Below are 14,822 nucleotides of genomic sequence, written 5' to 3'. Positions count from 1 at the left end.
GAGTCTCATGTGAAACCGTCTCACGAATTCTTACATCAATTACATGTGAGATTCGTTAGGTTAAAATAGAAATGCAATACTTATGTTAAAAAATGCAATACACACTATTAATCATAAATAAATTATTTTTTAATTATAAGAAAAAGTATAATAATTTTGAAAAAAATGTAATACTTTTAATTAAAATTTAATATTTAGGTGTTGATCAGTTATATATGTGAAAATTTTTAATATTAATTAATGATAAATTAATTGGTGGTTACTTATGAGAGAAAATTAAATGTGATATTTTTGTTAAATTTATTTGTGACATCTTATTTAAAATTCGCTATGTGATCGATGAGGACACATTTTATTCTCTTTAGATGTAATGATAACTTAATGATCGATTATAATTATATTTGTTCTACACAAATTTGCGTTTAATACTTCAATGATTCAAATCAAATATGAATCCAAAACTGTCAACATTAGAAGACTGTCAACTCAAACACGTATCTACAACTTACTTCTAGTATAAATACTTAATTGCTACCGCAGACATGCCAAATGTCAGTGTACACAAGGGATTTGTTCACTTTAAATATAATTCTGTCAAAGTTCAAAATTTAGTCTCTTCTCTCAAATACTACTTACTAAACCAATGAGTTAAGCCTGTTTGAACTACAAATAGTTGTCTTCCTTAGCTCATAAAATATGGTGGTTATCATAGTAATAAAATTCATTCTTTTTTCAAACAAACAAAACAACACTTTAATTCAAATCCAAACTGAGAACATTATATATAAAGTTAGGAGGATAATAATTCCACTCCATATAATCTGATAAAGGAACAGACTCTCGGGCTAGATAATGGGCCGCCTGATTCACACATCGCCAAGAAAAGCTAATAGAAATGTGGTTAAAAGACATCGTCATTTCTTTAATATCATAAACAAGAAGATTGAAAGAAGAGTATCATGCATTGTTGTCAAAGGAATTCACAAGTTGTTGACAATTTGTTTCAATCTCCACAAAGTCAATATTTCTCTCTTTAAGCTAGCTCAATGCACGGCAGAAAATGTTCGATTTTCTGACCACACACAAAAATGGTTTAAAAAAGAGACATATTTTCAATTATTCGTCCAAAAAAAGAAAAAAGGTTAGAATTTCCTACCACATTTACTACGGTGTTTGGAAATTCCGACCACATTTACTAGGGTGGTCGGTATTCAAAGCAAAAATATTTTGACCGTTTGAATTTTTAAAATTGTGTTTCGGTTTCGACCACCCAGGTCGTCGGAAATCCTCATTATTCTTTTTCTTTTGGTTGTATTTAAAGCTAAAGTTAGAGACTTAGAGTCTAAGGCTCTAAGTCTCAACCCTCATTCGCTACTCATCTCATCCCTCTCACTCCTCACCTTAAACACTATCCACTCTATGTCTCTAACCTAGAGTGTCAGACGCGACCATCGCCCCACCACCGGAGTCTTCTCCATCTCAGCCTCTCCGTTTCTCACTCTCTGACCCTCGTAACCACTCTGTGTCCCGCGACGGCTGTCAATGTCGACCCGTGGCTCGTCTCCGACATTGGAGATATTCTCCCTCATGGTAAGTGTTCTGTGTTCCTATTCGTTATCTCCCTCAATGTTTGAATTTTAATTCCCTAATTGTTGGTGAATCAATCTGATTCGTAACTTATTAGGGTTGTGTGGAATAACTTTTGGTTGTGTACTTAAATGCTTACCTATGTAGTTTTCAAAAAAAAAAAATGCTTACATATGTAATGTATTGGAACTTGCATGTTAGGGTTTGGAGGTTTCCTTCTAGATGGTAGATTAAATAAGATGATTAGTTATGATTTAATTTGGTTAAGTATTGTAATCTTATGTTGATTGATTTCAAATTTAAAACTAATTTTTTTTTTGTCTAAAATGAACGGGAAAATGACACTTTTGTTCATATATATATATCATGGTTGCAGTATGTGCTAGGCGCTAGTCGGGCGGTAGACTAGCGCCTAGCGTCTATGCGGTCTAGGCGGCGCCTAGGCAGTTCTAGGCGGCGACCTATAAAAACAAAAAATTAATTCATGTGGGTGCATGGGTGTATGTCATATATTATATTATATATATTATATATATATATATCTCTTACTTCTCTTACTTATTTAAATAAATAAATTTAAATATATATAAATATGATAATAAAATTAACAAGGCCGACTTGCTCGAGTTAACTCGGCTAACTCTGCCGAGTTGGACGAGTTAACTCGGCCAAATTCGGCCCAGTCGGCCGAGTTAGGCGCTAGGCAGCCTCCTAGGCGGCCGGCCACCTAGAGAGCAATTCGCCTCGATTTAGGAGCGCCTAACGCCTAGGCGGGGATTTTTGCAACAGTATTATATATATAGAGAGAGTGAGAGAGATTAGACATTTTTGTTAAAAGTTACAACCTCACAAGAGTGTTGTAATTTTAGTCCAAGGACCAGGCCACTAGAACTTTGAGGATCTATTTTGATTTTTAAAATATATTTCATGATCATCTAGGCCTTGTTTGGTAAAATAATTAGTTTATGAGTCAATTTTGACTTATTTCACTACTATTAGTTGTTTGACTTAATTGATTAAAAAATTAATATAAGTGTTTAGTTAATCACTTTTTTGTAATCTCAAAATGCTAAAATATAATTCAAAAAGTTGTTCAAAATAACTTTTTCAATTAGCTTTATAAAAAAAGAAATTATTCCAAACAGCTATATCAGCTAACAATCCGCTAATGTTATCGACTAGTTATGCCATCTCTAACCCAATCAACTAACAGTTTTCAGCTAACAACTATTTACGAAACGGGGCCTAATTGTTTAATGTTAATTCAGTTCTTTTACTCTAATCTTACGAATTAATCTTGATAGTGTGTAAGAATCAGATGATCAAGTTTACAATAATTTTGTAAAAATTGAGTACATAATTTAGTACTTACAACTTTTTAGAGATTATAAGAACTAGTTAGCTCTAATTAAAAGTAAATTTAAATTTGTCATAAACTATTGTTCCACCTTTAGTCATATATAAACTATTGTGCTTCGTCATGTTTATTGCGAAGGTAATCGTTGTACAGACTGGCTGGTTAATCATGGACAAATAGGAGATTGGGGCATCACCTACTTTGAGAATATTCTACTAGCACTAGTACAGAGATCACATACAACGTCCGCTATTTAACGTCGGCTAAATCACTACCCGACGTTAAAGGTTCGTTAAATAATTCAAAAAAATTAAAACTCTTTAACGTCGATTGTTAAGGAATAACCGACGTTAAAGATATGACATAAGTCGACGACGCAATACGACGTCGGCTAGAAGTTTAGCCGACGTCGTATCGCGTATAAATAAGATGACAACGCGATAGGACGTCGACTAGGAGTTTAGCCGATGTCGTATCGCGTCGAATTAAAATGTTTTTAACCTACGACGTCGGTTATTATAAATAACCGACGTCATAGGGTTTTTAATAAAGCGGGAGGCCCAAAATTTCAGACCATATTTACTACGCCAAATTAAAACGTTTCTTCTTCCTTCTTCGCACACCGTTGTTGCCGTCGCACACCTCCACCGCCGTCGCACACCTCCACCGCATTCGCACAGCTCCACCGCCGTCGCACACCCATCGCCGCAAAGCACACCCACCGCCATCCTCCGCCGCTGCAAGACCACAGCAGTCGCTGCAACACCGCCTTAGCCGCTGCAATGCCACCTCCCTCCGCCACTGCAACGCCACCTCCCGCCGCCGCACCACCGCTGGAACGCGAGCTCCGATGCACCGCCGTACCGCCGTCCGGTCTCCACAGCACAGGTAACGTTAACTTCATTTTTTTAATTAATTTTTTAATTGTTTTAATTTTTGAGTTATTAGAGTTTGAAATTAATTATATTTGGAATATTTATTAATGCATTTCAAATTTTAGGAATTATTAGATGTATATTTTGAATTTTATAAGTTTTTTGGTTATGTATTTTGAATTATTGTTAATTTATTTCAAATTTTGGTAGTTAATATTAATATATTTTGAATTTTAGAAATTATTTTGTGTTTTAGGAATTAATATTATTATATTTCGAATTGGTGTTAATTTATTTCAAATTGTGGTAATTAATGTTAATATGTTTTGAATTTTAAAAATTATTGTGTGTTTTAGGAATTATTATTATTATATTTCGAATTATTATTAATTTATTTCAATTTTTGGTAAATAATGTTAATATGTTTTGAATTTTAGAAATTATTGTGTGTTTTAGGATTTATTATTATTATATTTCGAATTATTGTTAATTTATTTCAATTTTTGGTAAATAATGTTAATATGTTTTGAATTTTAGAAATATTGTGTATTTTAGGCTTTATTATTATTATATTTCGAATTATTGTAATTTATTTCAAATTTATGTAAATAATGTTAATATATTTTGAAATACATTAAAGTCCCACTTATATGATCAATCAATTGCAATGAAAAAAAAAACGCGGTGTATTCCTTAATATTTTCTCACTTAATCCATCATACAATCATTGAAGGAAATTTATGAAAATGAAAATAAACTATTTAATTATTGACTAATAACCAATCTAACATGTTAATAAGTTACTTAATTGTATTATTACCAACTTATTGTATATCTTAATTTATAATTAAAAAAAATGGCAATGTCCTGACAGTGCTTTCATGTGGCTTTGAAGTATTTTGTTTCTCCTTTCCTAGAACATTACTTTATACTACATTACAAATAGTTTTAGTTATGATAAAATCCTCCTTTCCATTGTAGGTGATTAGTTTGATTCGAGATTTGCTTATCGACGTGGACAAATCTTTGGTGAGGTAAAATCTCTATTTCTTTATTTTTCTACGAACTTTCGGCTTTCCCTTATGCATCCGGTGATTGGCCACACCGTGGTCTATGCTTATTTATGTTTTCGGCTTTCTCTTATGCATCCGGTGATTAGCCACACTGTGGTCTGTGCTTATTTATGTTTTCGGCTTCCTCTTATGCATCCGGTGATTAGCCACACGGTGATTGACTTTACAATGTCTGCCAAATCAACGTCGAATTTTAGCCGACGTTAAATGGTCCATTTAGCCGACGTTATGTAACACCCCAATTTTCACCTCTTGGATTTATTACAAAATCCCTAATAATACAATACATTGCGGAAGCATCAAACCAGCAGAAAACTGGGTGTTACCGCCACGCTTAGGTATTTCTCCTATACCCAAACGCTAAGGCTAAACTTACAACCTCAAATAACCATATCAACATCCAAAAGTGTACATATGAAACTAATCCTTCCAGGGTGTCTATTCTAGGATAGAGTAGTCTTCAACCTCGACTCCCATCCTATTCAGAGCTCATCGGGCCACAGAGGCCCACGCTAGACTGCATCTAATAAAGGACACAATGAAGTTTTGTTAGCGCGACGACTAAGTAAGGAAATCCATTGTCACTCAAAAGTGAACAAAGGTTTCGAAAGACATAATTCTCAGAAAACTGTAGCTTTTTCCATAAGTTGAAAATCTACCTGTAACCAGATTATCAATAAAAGAAAGTATGGCAGAGTATACGAGTTAAATCATGTAAAGTTTTCTCAGTTAAATACCATGGCATAACTGCCGCTCAAATCATTTTCATGTCCTTTCGGACAAGTTTGCAAAACTTTCATTTCCGAGAATTTCCACTCAATCCAAAGTGAGAATCACAACACACACATCATTGTTCGGGACACGACATTTTTAATTCCCACTCATTCTCTCAGCGAATAGACTTCGCTCTGCAGTATGAATTAATCATACAAAGACATCTCGCCATTCACTCAGCGAATAGACTTCGCTCTGCAGTATGAATAAATCATACAAGACATCTCACCATTCACTCAGCGAATAGACTTCGCTCTGCAGTATGAATTAATCATACAAGACACCTCACCATTCCCTCAGCGAATAGACTTCGCTCTGCAGTATGAATTAATCATAAAAGACATCTCACCATTGACTCAGCGAATAGACTTCGCTCTGCAATATGAATTAATCATACAAGACACCTCACCATTCACTCAGCGAATAGACTTCGCTCTGCAGTATGAATTAATCATACAAGACATCTCACCATTCACTCAGCGAATAGACTTCGCTCTGCAGTATGAATTCATCATACAAGACATCTCACCATTCACTCAGCGAATAGACTTCGCTCTGCACTATGAATTAATCATACAAGACACCTCACCATTCACTCAGCGAATAGACTTCGCTCTGCAGTATTTATTAATCATACAAGACACCTCACCATTCACTCAGCGAATAGACTTCGCTCTGCAGTATGAATTAATCATACAAGACATCTCACATTAGCATATTCACATGACGACTCAAAACAATTATACTTATCCAAATATGTTTCCAAAATACACACATTTGTCAATGGCTTTTCACCACGAAATTTCCAAGTGACAAGAGTCACACTTGTTTCTTAAAAACACAATTCTTGTTCCAAATTGATTGTGACATTCCAAAATTTCGTTACTATTTTTATTACAACATATTTTTGTCAAAATTGCTCCTAACTATTCTTTTTCAGAAAATTTCAGCTTGGCGCAGTCCGAAAGATTGAGCCGGTAAAAATAGTTCCCGAACTCTTTTTCACTTGAAATTTTTATGGTAGAACCCCAACTTATAGTACTTGATGTCCATAAAAAGTTTTGGTCATTTTGATCCACGAATAAACACAGAAAATTCCATTTTTGCCCTTGGCAGTGTGCTGTCCAGAATTTCTCTCTCTGGACCAGTTTTGGAAAAAAAATTCGAAAACCATACTTATACTACTCCGATCATTATGAAATTTTATATGCGGGTTCTACACTTATTGAACTACATATCTGGAGAAAAATGGAGTCAAAATACCTTACCAAATTTTCCCAATAAATCTCGGAAGTTACTGCCAGAATCTATCCTGATTTCCTTTCACTATTTTCACAAGTATAAGCCTATATGGGCATAAATACAACATATACATGCATAAATTAGCTATGAACATGTATACAAAAATTACCAAAAATCCAAAGTGTGGTTTCTTGAATCAACTAGTAGATCCACGAACTTAACACATAATTTTCGCATAAAATTCCTAGTCACATAATTTACTAGCATTTGTTCACCTTCAAGTGACTAAACCAACTTAAGGGATTCCTTACCTCTTTAGAATATCCTAAAAACCGTAGGAGTTGATGATGTCTTCCCTTGAGTCTTTCACCAAAGATCCTAAAAATATCACCATAACAACAACATTTTCATGCACCTTTAGTTTACACTTAAGTTCTAGGAAGGATTTAACCAAACAAAGTCCAAAGTCTTACCTACACTTAGACACTTGAGTTGAAGAAATGCTTGGGAGTTCTTGATCACAAGTGGAAGACTAAACTAATTCCTTTCTTCTTCTTCCTTATGGTATTTTCGAATGGTGGAGTAGGAGAGAGAGATGATGTGAGTTTGGCTTGAAAGTTAAGAAATCAAGTGCAACATTCCCATACTTCTTATGACATGCCATAAATGAGCCAACCAAGTGGTGATTGGATTGCCACTTGTCATCTCCCTATGGTGGCTCCTTGAAGAACAATTTTATTTTGCTAGTTTGGGGTTAAATCAGATGAAAGTTCGGATGATTATAGCTTAATTCGGGAAAATTCTAATACCAAAATTATCCTAAAAATAATCCCGTCGATAATCACTAAAATTGAGAATTTTTCGGTATCTCGCGAAATATAGGTACAAGGTCGATAACAAATTTACTCTTACAGTCGGTTTAAATTTCCACTTGAACTAAATAGAAAGTTCAGGCTTAATCGTATCATACTTAATAATCCATTTTCTAGGAAAATTCGAACTGTATATACATCCTTAAAATTTTTACGGTTCGTGACCGGTACGTAGACCGCAGCTTTATTAATAATTAGCCTCACTTATAAAAAAAAATCCTTCTGAAGTACCGAGAGATCATCTCATAAATATTATAGCCTAAAAAATATTTTTCGAACCCTAACTTTGTCGAAAAAACCGAGGGGTTACACGTTAAAAGCCATCTGTGTAGTAGTGTAGGGCTGGAAGATTTAATTAAAACTTACGCGAGTAATTGTCTCGAGGTCCAATAATGATCTAGGTTGTTTCACCAAAAATATATATATTATTTTAATTTTAAATCATATAACATCATTGACTTTTATATTTTTAAATTTAGTACTCAATAAGAATTTTCTATAATTCTAAGGTTTAATAAAATGAGTTAATACATAAATTTATCATTCAATTAAAATATTTTACGATACAGGAGCATAAGTTACATGTTAGAATAAGAAACTTGAATAATTAATTTACATATTAACCCTCTATGTTAAAGATTAAATGACAAAAATTTAAATAGAATACTAATGGTAGCAATTACAAAATATCAAGAATAAAATATGATAAAATTTAAAAAAGTTAAAAATAAATATAGCAACGTAATAATAGTTGAAGACTAAAAATAGGATTTGCTGATAATTAGAGTATCAAAATTAATTTTCTTTTCCTTCAAATTTTTTAATTTTGGTACCTTGATTGTTCAGTTCTTATATCGTGGACCGCGGTCCACAATGCATTGTGGACCACGGTCTCAAAACGACGTCGTTTTAGTAAGTGGGAGACGGAGCCCCGTAATTGACACTACAGTTAATTCCAAAAGATACTGCCTTACATTTGTTTTGATATTATCGAATGAAATTGTAGTATGAAAATGTAACTGTAGTTGTGTTGAAATGTAACTGCAGTGCATATGAAAAGATACTGAATAACAGTTTCACATTTGTGTTTGATATTATCGAATGAAACTGTAGTTATATGAAAATGTAACTGTAGTTGTGTTGAAATGTAACTGCAGTGTATATGAACAGATACTGAATAACAGTTTCACTTTTGTGTTTTTATATTAGCGAATGAAACTGTAGTTATATCAAAATGTAACTGCAGTTGTGTTGAAATGTAACTGAAGTTGTGTTGAAATGTAACTGCAGTATATATGAAAAGAAAGTGAGTGGCGCGAATTCATCCGTTTGTTTTCATTAATCAAAACGACGTCGTTTTGGGACCGCGGTCCACAATGTTTTTATTAATCAAAACGACGTCGTTTTGAGACCGCGGTCCACGATATAATTTGCGTTGATTGTTGCGCCTTTAAAATAACAATAAAGCATTTTATTAATGAATTGAACGGTCGGTCGGTGTTGGTATGTCAAAGCTAAAAACCAGAAGTTAGTGAAACTGTGGGCGATAAGTGTCCTATTTATATTATTATTTAACTTTTCAAAAAGGGTTAAAGAATTGAATAAAATAGTTTTGAAATACATGTACATGCGGATTGTGTATGGTGCCAAAGGCGATTCTTCATTCTTCAGATGGGAGATTAACTTCAGCAGGTTCACCATTTCGCTTGGTCGTCTTCGTACTTCTCTCGAGTAAATCTTCATCTTCCGCTGAATCCGTCTGAGTGCATTTCATTTTTTATCTAAGATTGTACTCATTGATTTATGTATATATTCATTAATATAGATATATAGTTGTTAATAAATTCTTTTACATTGTATAATCATTAAGTAAAAAAAAAAAAACAAAAAAAAAAACATATCGTTTTAAATAAAAAGTTGCAATTCATTAAGTTATTGTTTTTTTTTTTGGGTTTAAAATTTGAATACCTAGACATTCACTTGGTAATTAAAATGAGACGTTAGGTGATACAAGACATTAAGTGGTCACTTAATTAAAGATTTTGTCTTTTTGAAAATAATTATGTATAAACATATTAATATTTTAACAGAGAATTTTTAATGTGATTAAAGAGAATTCTACTTATTGGATGGATTCAAAAATCTTGACGAAGAGGAGTATTGGATGGTTAATGGAGTACTAGAGGGTTAACGAAGTACTGGATGGTTAATGCAGTATTGGATAGTTAATGGAGTATTGGATGTTTAACGAAGTACTGGATGGTTAATGGAGTACATAATGGATAATTTGAGAACCTGGACGTTCTCAAAAATTTCGACGGAGAGGAACACTGGATGGGTAATTTGAGAACTCAAACGTTCTCAAAAATTTTGATAGAGAGAAATATTGGAGGGATAATTTGAGAAATCAAACGTTTTTAAAAATTTTGAGAGGAATATGTGATAGATAATTTCAGAACTCAAACGTTCTCAAAAAAATGAGGTAGAGAGGAGTATGGATGGATAATTTGAGAATTCAAACGTTCTCAAAAAATTGTGGCAGAGAGGAGTATTGGATCTATAATTTGAGAACTCGATTGTTCTCAAAAAAAATTGTGGGGATTGGTCATGCAAGACAAATGACCAGTCGGGTGGACTTGTCATACATGTTGGGAGGCCGATTGGGTAGACTGACCATGTAGGTTAGTCGACCAATCAGGTGAACTGGTCATGCAAGTTTGGTGACCTGTCATGTGGATTTGACATGCAAGATGGGTAGCTAGTACGGTGGACAATTCAGTAGGTCGGGCGACCGGTCAACTGAACTAGTCAAGCAGGTTGGATGACTGGCCAAGCAAATTGGTCATGTAGGTTGGGCCACAAGTTCCTTAGCTGATCTGAAATGTCGTCGTTCTTCGTATTCAAGATTTATTAGTTTCGTGGTCATCATCTCTGTTTCATGTCTATCGTGAGCTGAACTAGGTGGCCAATGCTCTAGCTACTTTTAGTACTTTAAGTCGATCTCCTGTTAGATCTAACCATATAAAGTAGAATCTACAAGAAACCTAACCTCGTAGTAGCAGGAGCGGAAGCAGTGTAGATCTCCAACCATAATTGATCTTCTTGTGTTGCCTTTTGAACTGTAAACACATTAGCCGTTTTGTTTCACACATAGACTCAGAATCGTAGATGGTGTACTGGTATTATTCTTAGCAGCATGAGTACCATAACTTAAGGTAATATATATTCTATCATATATCCCATCAATATACAGGCTTTATGTTAGGCACAAGGCCCAATAGAACAACTACTTTTAGTTATTCAGTCCAACTAGACTAATTAACAAGCTCACTTGGTGCAAGTACTAGCACAACTCTCATCAAAGAACAAAACACATGAATCATAGTAATATGTCATCCGATCTATTAGAAAGAGTAATATCTTCTATGCATCACATGCATTTTTAATTCCTCAACTTAAATCCTTTATGAACAAGCCCAACGTTTATTCCTGGTACCTTAAGGGATGCTTCTCAAAATAAAATATATAAGAGCATGCAATTGAAAAGAGAAAACCATCCAAATTGCACAAGAGAGTACACTGTATGATCTCTAAGATACTTAAAAGCATGTCTTAAGTAGAGATCTCTTAATGTTAGCATAATGCTAACTATATTCCATGACTTGTTTATAACTTAACTTAATTAAGCAGTACCTCTAATGGCTAAAAGCTTGGAGTTGACATGTTTGTCACTCCCACTCATCAAAATAACTAAAAGATAGTTTAGTCATAGAAGCATTATATTCCAACAACTTAGACAACAAACCAAAATTCTAAGCCCATAAATTTGGAATTTTAAACATACACCATAACTTTCCAAATGTCTTCAAAGTCTACTTTAAATGAACTAAACATTATGAGTCTTACTTTTATGTCTCGCAAAATTGTCTTGCGTCTTACTTAATATCCCAGGATCAATTTTGAAGAGACTACAAGACTCTATTAAATGCTAAAGAATTTATTAAATAACAATGCACTACAGGTTAAATGTTTTTGTTCTAATAAACTTCTTAATATTGTTACAACATTTTCATAAATATGTTGCACAACCAAATGTTCAATAATTTGAACTTATGAATTTATATGAACAAATACAAGATTAATACTTAGCTTGTGGAATCTTTTGGATTTATTGTTTGACATACAATCCAATTTTGGGATATATGAATCTAATAATTAAGTCCATAATATTTAGTGGAGCATCTTAATGAATTTTTTTTTTTTCAAATGATCACTCCCATTGATTAAGATATTCTTCAACAAAATTAATGATGCACACACTCATAATCGATTTTACTAACTAAATAATGAAGATACAATTTCACACCATTAACTAGATATACTTAAATAATCAATATTTGGTTTCAATTTTTCCAGCTTCTAGGAATTACTAATTATTGATTAAGATTCACTCCATGTTCTGTTTCTTTTCACTAATCACATTCTTCAATTTATTATTTTTATGCATTGTTGTTGCATGTATACACCAATTAGATCTGGAATAAATGTGGTGCGACTTGTTCTTGCTCTGTTTGTTTATGAGCTTAAAGAGTTAAAGTATGTTACTCTCTATGATTCTTTTGCTGTTTTATTTTGGTTAGTACCAATATTACTTGTTTGGCCAAAAGTGATAAAATTAGCACTAGTTCATTGGTATTTGACGGCATGATTTTTATAGTAAAAGCTTCAAAAGTTTGGTGCCAAAATTTTGCTGTTTTTTCTGTTTCTTTTCATTTTTTAAAAATTGTTTGAAACATTGCTCCTGCATTGTGGTAAACAGTTACAATCAATCAAACCATGTAAATTAGGAATGAACCCAGTTTACTAGAGTTTGTTATAAGATTTTTACTGGCTGAAATTGAATATTCCAATTTTCCTCGTCATATCCTCCTACCTTCCTATCTTATTTGTAGTACGTGTAAATATGGGCAAATTTATTTTGCATATATAGTTATATACTATTTGTCATCTGCGATTGTCAAAACTGTTATATTTACTGATAGGCTCTAACTCTGTAAATTCAATGATCAGATGGCACTAAGAGGTGTTTTGCAACTTCAGAAGCTGGTAGTGAGCTATTGTGATTGGGGAGGCAGTAGCAGGGGTTTAAGGTTTGCATAAGTTTAAACTTTGCCTATTGTTTAAGGTGAAGCTTTTTTGTATCAAACATTTGAAACGGCTGTAATGGTTGAGGACACCTGACCCCCTTATACCATTTAGGAACTAAGGAGTGTATACATTATCAAGTAAATCGCTGTTTGAGTCTAATTTACACACTCTCACAACTGAAGTATGTTTTGCTTGCCCCAATATGCAAATCCCCCCTATAGTCATTGATGGAATTAACCACATCAAGCATTGGGGTTAATATAACTCAGCCTTCAAAGTTAGAATCTGAATTGCAACTCATGAACATAGGGAACGTACTTCCAACTATGGTGGACACTGGGTCTCCATTATATGGTAATAACATATCATTCTGTATCTCTACCTCAACATTTTGACCACCCACAATCCCATCGCCTATAGTTGCGATCCAATTTACAAATTCCTCAAGTTGTTTACTGTCACCCGTGTGTTGCACGATATGAATACAATTAATTGTATTAGTATATATTATACAATTATTAATTCAAAATATGTAATATTTAACTAAGGAGAGGTTTATGCAACTCGATGTAATTTTGATATTTTATTAAAATTGTTAAATTGATTATGAAATATATATTAAATAAAAAAAACATATTTGATATTCATGTTCTAAAAAATGGTATAGAATCAATAATTATTCTTAAAAATTCAACACAAAATGTATATTTTGTTAGCAATAATTTGAATATTTATATTGAACATCACTATATATATATATATAATAATAATTCAAATTATAGACCAATGGCCATTTTCATTTCACAAGCCAAGCCCGAATCCTTAACAATAGCCCAAGAGTATATGAAGTTATATTTAATTTACACCCAATTAAGAAATTCGGCCCAACAGCCTAATATTAGATCCATGGCCCAAAAACAAAACATCAATCAAATTAGTATGTTCACAAAACTGGGCGTTGGCCTCTCTCAACAGGCAAATTATGCAGTGGACCATCGTCCTAAAACAGGCAAATTATTGCATGGACCATAGTCCACACAGCTGTGTGGACCAAAAATAAAAAGTACATTATTTTTATACTGAAGGTACATTATTTTTGTACTGTAGGTACATTATTTGATAGTATATATATCAAATAATGTACCTTCAGTACAAAAATAATGTACCTACAATATAAAAATAATGTACTTTCAGTAAAAAAATAATGTACTTTTTATTTTTGGTCCACACAGCTATCTGGACCATGGTCCATGCAATAATGATTGCCTAAAACGCTGTCGTTTCATTAATTAAATGAAATGGCGGCCGTTTATCTCCATCGACGTGGTCGCGACATGCATTGGTGTTCTGATATTTTTTTATTAATATAAAACCAAAAAGGCAATGTTTGTCTCCATTTTCTTTTCAACCAAGCAAGAAAAACTTACCATCTTCTCTAAAGCTAGCATTTTCACCGACGTTCTTCCTCTACCATTTTCATCAGTTTCCTCGCTGTATTCTTCCGCTTTCAAACACCATTGCAGTAGCATAGCTTCAATACAGGTAAGACCCATTGTTATATGTCAAGCAAAATCCTATTTACCTATTTTGCATGAGCTGAAGTTTGATATAGGTTATTTACAACCATTGCAACGCATGCGTTCATATTTCCCACCTAAAACATGCAGTGACAAGCATATTACAAAATATATAATATTATTGTCAAATCTGAACAAAAATCACATGTGTATCACTCAAACAAATTGTACCATACTTAAAAATGATACTAAGCATTCCAAACAATGAAACTACATGGTTTATAAAATCAAACTGGCTGGGTGAAAACACATGTAACTGCCTGTGTTGATCAAAGAAACTGTAGTGTTTGTTAAAAGAAAATGTAGGGTGTATAAAA

The 14,822-nt window shown here is 33.2% G+C and overlaps 1 long non-coding RNA gene across 1 annotated transcript; it reads left to right on the top strand.

Annotated features, from left to right (window-relative positions):
• The first annotated feature begins 3,582 nt into the window (after nucleotides 1-3,582).
• LOC116024001 lies at nucleotides 3,583-13,076 on the top strand. Its single transcript, XR_004099475.1, has 3 exons — nucleotides 3,583-3,832; nucleotides 4,801-4,853; nucleotides 12,851-13,076. It is a non-coding gene; the product is annotated as an uncharacterized LOC116024001 (long non-coding RNA).
• The last annotated feature ends 1,746 nt before the right edge of the window (nucleotides 13,077-14,822 follow it).

Source organism: Ipomoea triloba, chromosome 7, assembly GCF_003576645.1.
Source record: "Ipomoea triloba cultivar NCNSP0323 chromosome 7, ASM357664v1".
Classification (NCBI taxonomy): Eukaryota; Viridiplantae; Streptophyta; class Magnoliopsida; order Solanales; family Convolvulaceae; genus Ipomoea; species Ipomoea triloba.
The sequence above is the reverse complement of the archived record's forward strand: the minus strand, read 5'-3'. Positions and strand labels throughout refer to the sequence as shown.